Source organism: Helianthus annuus, chromosome 2 (assembly GCF_002127325.2).
Source record: "Helianthus annuus cultivar XRQ/B chromosome 2, HanXRQr2.0-SUNRISE, whole genome shotgun sequence".
NCBI lineage: Eukaryota > Viridiplantae > Streptophyta > Magnoliopsida > Asterales > Asteraceae > Helianthus > Helianthus annuus.
In genome coordinates, this window is record NC_035434.2 from 8,015,091 (window position 1) to 8,021,182 (window position 6,092).

General features: G+C 33.1%; 1 long non-coding RNA gene across 1 annotated transcript; it reads left to right on the forward strand.

Annotated features, from left to right (window-relative positions):
• Positions 1-1,058: 1,058 nt before the first annotated feature.
• On the forward strand, positions 1,059-3,736 carry LOC110901863. Its single transcript, XR_002571014.2, has 2 exons — positions 1,059-1,310; positions 3,166-3,736. It is a non-coding gene; the product is annotated as an uncharacterized LOC110901863 (long non-coding RNA).
• Positions 3,737-6,092: the final 2,356 nt, after the last annotated feature.

The window sequence follows — 6,092 nt, forward strand, 5'->3', positions numbered from 1 at the left end:
TGAAATCGAATGAACCGATTGAAGCAAAACCTTAGGGAGTTGGTGTCGTGGCGACGGATAATTTGAATAATGATGGTTGATGCAGGGTTTTAATTAGGATTATGTACTTCCGAATTGAAATGCAGGTTGACACTTGAGTATCAATCGACGCTTCACATTTCAGTATTTTGACATTTTGACTCAATTACTTGGATTATTAGACAATGGAAATTGGTATCAGTCTTCAATCCGATAATTAAATGGGTTCTAGTTGGATCTTCGACCAAATATTATTAATATGCGTCTCTAGTTATTTTATCAACACACGTACACACATATATATAGGGGTAAGATCAAATAAAAAGTTTATTTTGCCTAAGTAGTATGAGAAGGAATCTTAACAATTCATTTTTTAAATCAATGATTAAGATGAAAATATTGGAAAAAATATGAGTGTAAGGGTAATTTGAGTACCATAATGCTATATAAAGCGTCTTTTTATAGTTAATTTGAGTACCATAATGCTATATAAAAGATGACTACTAAAAAACCCACAACAATGTGTTGTATTTTTATGTTGTATAGGATTTTTTTGTGCTAGATTTTTGTACTACATTTTTGTGCTAAAATTTTTTGTCTTAAAATTTCTTTTGTCTTAAATTTTTTTTTCAACTTTTTATACGTTAATATTTTCTTAAAAAATACACCATAAAATGAGCATTTTATTCTCTTTAATTGAAGTATTGTATTACTATAGGTTTTTTAGTTGTAACTAATATATTATCTGATTATTACTTGCTTTATCGACTGTGTTAGTGTATTGTGTTTTTAGTCATATCATAGTCATATCATGTGGGCACCCTTCAAGTATAAGTCATACATAATTAATGAATAAATGAAAAAAAAAAATACGTAAACAAAATTATCTTATTGGTTGGCCAAAAAGAACGTTTGACTGAGTCTTAACTTCACCCATCACACTCATTCTCATAACCTCCATCTTTGACACATCTCTTTCAAGTACAATAACGACAACGACCACACACCATGAAATCCTTGATTTCCTGTCGGTCTCAACAAACCATTCCAATCTCATGTGCTAGGCATCTTATTTTAACTGAGCATTTTCACACAACATTCTCATTGCCACTCTCCCAATCTCTAAAGCGAGGAAGATGAATACGCTCAAGGTTCTTTTGAGATCCACCTCTCCTTATGTCCACCCCTCCACGGTTCCCATCACATAGAACGTCAACTAACGGTTGTAACATTTTCTCAACCATCCGATTGTAACAGCATTCTCATTGCCACTCTCCCAATCTCTAAAGCAGGTATTTGCCTTAAGTTTTTTTTTTCAAAGTAGTATTTATATTTACTACATGTGATGAGATTGTTAAATGTTATCATTTAACGTGTAATTCTAAAGTCATTAAGAAATAAATATCAGTATACTAAAACTAAAAGGTTTAGGATAGTTAACTAATAATAGGCTTTTACAATCATAAGCTTAGACTCTTGAAGACCCCAAACCAATCAATTGTAGATATTCATATAAAAAAAACACATGTCATATATTAATCTAACAAAAAAAATTATCTAATTATATGGACACATATTGATAAATTTGATAAAGAAAAAAGTTATATATATATATATATATATATATATATATATATATATATATATATATATATATATATATAATTATAATACACCACCCGTAAGAATCTTAAAATTTAAGTAATAAAACTACAATTATTGCCTAAAGTACAACACATAATGCATATGTTATAAACTAGTTTGTGGCAAACCTTTTTTTTAAACAATATTTACATCTTTGTCTCCTCAACTTTACAATTTTTTTATTTAAATAAAAAATTATACTTCTGCCCCTTTATTTTAAACCAACTACACTCAGGATTTCTAAATGGACATAACTTGTTCAAACACTAATATTTAAAAAAAACTTACACAATAAAAATGAACATTTTATCTTCTTTTATTTAAATATCCTATTGCTATAGTTTTTTTTTAGTTTGAAAAAAGTTATATGCTACATGACTAACAATGTCTAGGAGTAAACAATAACCGAACCATTAATCGAAATTGAACCGAAAACTGACAAAAATGAACCGAATCAACCGAAAAATTGTTATCATGTTTTTCTTACACCCGCGTTAGTCATTGAGTCAATTCTAATCCTAAGGAAGAGATGCAAAGCTTTAAACTTGAATCTTTGGTGCTCAACAAAATCTCTAGCTTCTTCGGCTCTTGCTTATATTTGAACTTTTAAGTCAAGAAAATTTCTCATTAGTATGTGCTTTTTTTAGTAAATGGGCATAAAATTCACCGAATCAAGTTTAATTAGCTCTAGTTAAAATTTTAAATCAAGAAAATTTCATATTAGCAAGTGCTTGTTTTAAGTAAAATTGACATAAAATTCACCAATTCAGACTTAATTACTTCCTGTTGAACTTTGAAAAGTTTAAACACATATAAGTAAGCACAATTGGCCATTTAAAGCCCATGTTATTCAATTAGAAATACAAAAGCCTTGTGTTTTGTATATATATATATATGTATGTATTGTGTGTGCATGTTGTATATAATGTATGTACTATGTGTGTGTGATATATTTGGCTCATTTATATTACTATGTCAATGAAGAAAATGAAACTTAAAAAAGATATTAGGCTAAGAGGCCCACTTCAGCAATTAGCAACATTTTGAAGGTCGGACCGGCTGACCGGATCGGGAACCAGAGCCCTAAGCGGTCCGGTTCACTGTGTTGGACGTGTTATGACAGTAGCCGGTGGTCAAACCGGGAATCCGGTGGTTTTTTTCCGGTCGGGCCGGTCGGATATCTTTGATTGAGAGTGATCTCTGTTGCAACCTTGGTTCCTACCTTGTTCAAAGACCAAGGACACATGGAGATTGATTACAATACTACTTCATCAATTCATATATGCTAAATTTTTTTTGCAAGTTGATTTGTATACTTTTATGTATTTTTCTATCTCTATCTAAATTAACTTGTAATAACTATAAAATTATCTGGTTCATAATCCGATTTGACCGGTCTGACGGGTTCGACCAGTGGACCGGTAAGATGTCTGGTTCAATATCCGGTCCTATTATAAAAACATTGTCAACTAGTATTAAACAGAAGATGTTTACTTTACGCAGACCCAAGTCAGGGCGTAAAGAGGAAAAATGATGATTTTCTTGTCTACTTTTGGATGGAGCATGATAAAGACAAGTTCAATTTTCTTCTATCAGTTGGTGATCTCTCATATGAATCAATTGAGCAAAATGTCATAGATGCGTGTGGTATAGAGAGAGGAACATTTACTCTTCATTACAAGGATAGGAAGGGGAATGAGATCAGGATTTAAAACGATCACAATCTGAACACATGAATCAAGCTTTTGGGCTTCGAGGTTGAACATCCGATTAAGAAAAAAATGAACACACATGTTTGATTGTGTAGTTTGATGTTATTTAGAGTTTTTGTTGCATTTCTCAAGTCAGAAGTATATGCAGTTGAATCACGATGATAACTCCTCGATTATGGTTTCATTTTGGTTAAGAAAATGCAAGATACTTTGTTATATATTATTTGAATTTCATCCCTTGAAACGATGAATTTGATTCTTGTATTTTCATGAGTACACAAATGCTCAAGAGTTATTTATAGCTACTGATAATGGACATGAGCTTATGTAGAACAAATGTAATAAATCAGGTTTGAGAATCATTACCTCGAACGGAGCTATGGCTAAATATATTTAGTTTAGGTTAGGTATAATAATAACAAGTAAATGGATGGGGTGGAATCATATTTGAAAAGCTTGTTTATCAGATTTTCAAGTTCAATGCGGAATTATCGTATCCTATCGGTACTTTTAATTTCAAAATTTAACAAACCGACTTCAAAATTTAACAAACTGACTTAGACCTTTTAAAAGCAATTCAAAAACCTGTTAAAGATTGCATTTTGCTTAACGTCTCTGTTCCCATTGATCATCAAACTGGCGCCCTTTGTCCCCGCAGATTTACCTCAATACCTTCGTCCGCTGTTGTGATTGGAGAACTAGCCGGATAGATAGCACCGACATACGCAACCGCTGTGACCATCACGACTTCATTACCATCGCCTTCCATCCCGAACTACCGTTTGCCATCTCCTATCATCGCTTGTTTCGTTCGTCCCATCAGAAGAGGTAAGTGACCGATCTCACTTACTCCGTTTTGTGATTTAGCACGGGATCGAGGTTGGGTTGGTGTATTCCGGTGGCAACCTACTTGAATGTGTGTTATGTGTTGTGTGCATTTTGGTTTGTGTTTGAGCAGGGCCATCTCCGAGAACACGAGAAGCCTCGAGGGCTGGGCATCCAAAAATTTTTTAACTTACATATAAAAAAACAATATTAGAAAGATAATTGTTAATTGTAATCAAGTTATAGGCTCAAAACATGGTGTTTCCATGTGCTCTTAAATCTAAATACATAATTAGTTTCTATTTGGCTTGTGTTTGAGTGTGTGTGTGTGTGTTGAAGGGTGCATGTATGGTGGGTCATGGACTCATGGGTGAGAGTATGCAATATCTTGGTGTGTTAATATATATTTCCCATGTCTTATTCCTCGATTTCATTATCCTATATTTCTGTCATTTGTTTAATATTAGAACCGTTTTCTTGACTTTCAGTGGTTTGTATATCGCCATCTCTTATTCAAACCCAACATGTAAAACATTATACCCTCAGTTGGTTGTCATATATATGTTGTTCGTTCATGAATAATAAAAGTGATTGTTAACATTTTTGCGAAACCCGATCATACTAGCACAAAAATGTATCCTAGGGTAAAATAAAAACCAACTAAAAATAAAACCGGTCAAAAGTAGCACAAAGTGTATTTTAAAGAGTTAGATTATTATTGAAATAATATAATTTTTGTATGCATATTTGACCCACACAAACAAAACAAAGTTTACGTTGGGCAGGTGGCCTTTGGGAACTATATCTAACTTATATGTTGATGTCTATAGGAAAGAGCTAGTTCAGATCATCAACAAGACGTTAAGACGTTATCTGATACTATCAGCCAATAATCTGTGGCACAAATGATGTAATTTTTTTATACCACGGTTTGTTTTGAATTGTGTTGTGTTGTGTTGTGGGTCTGTTTTATAATGACATCAAATGCTTTGCGATCTGTTTTGTAACGACTATGAATGTTTTGTAACAAGTTAAACTGTAGGTTATTGATCGGAGTGTCGCGCTCCGGTCAAAGATAATATTTATAAACCCAAATTACCCTTAACAATGTGTTAGTGGTAGTAAGGGGTCGATCCACGAAGAGTATGTGGTTTGTGTATGGATTCGAATGAATTATAAACGATTGTCACAATTTATGAAGCTTGCTAAAGTATTTTTGGGTTTTCGTTTAATTGAGAGAAATGATTTTTAACTAAATGAATTTATGAGAATGATTGACAAATACTACTTAACGATTGCGATAAAAAACGGTTGTTAGAACAATAATAATAAAAAGGACTCACACCCGGTTTCGGTAATTATTAACCTAGGATTTCTACAAGTTCTAATTTCAACTCAAATGCATTTGATTAACGGATTTAGTGTACCGTGACTTAGGTGCTACTAACTATCAACGCCCCGAAGAACGGACAAAAAGACACTTTGTAATCAACACAAGAAAATCCTAACACTGACAATGTACAATTACATATCACCGTTTCGCGAAGTCATAACTTTTAACATCGCTCGACAATTCACGAATTCGTAACAAAGGTAATACCATTGTCAAGAGTTTCAAAAACCAAATACAAATTGTCACTAAGTTAAAACAAGAACAATTCAAAACCCTAGAATTAACAACTACCTACACCGGGGTGAAACCGAGATGATTAGCCGCTCATGGTTGAAGAAGCTTGATCACCGGATGTTTGGAACGCGGAAGGATTCATCTTGAAGCTTGATTGGATGGAGAATGATGAAGGTTAGTGATGGAGGGTGATGGTGGAAAATGGTGAGTGATTCGATGAACTAGGGTTTGATGGTTGGTGGTTGTATTGTGATGATGGTGATGAT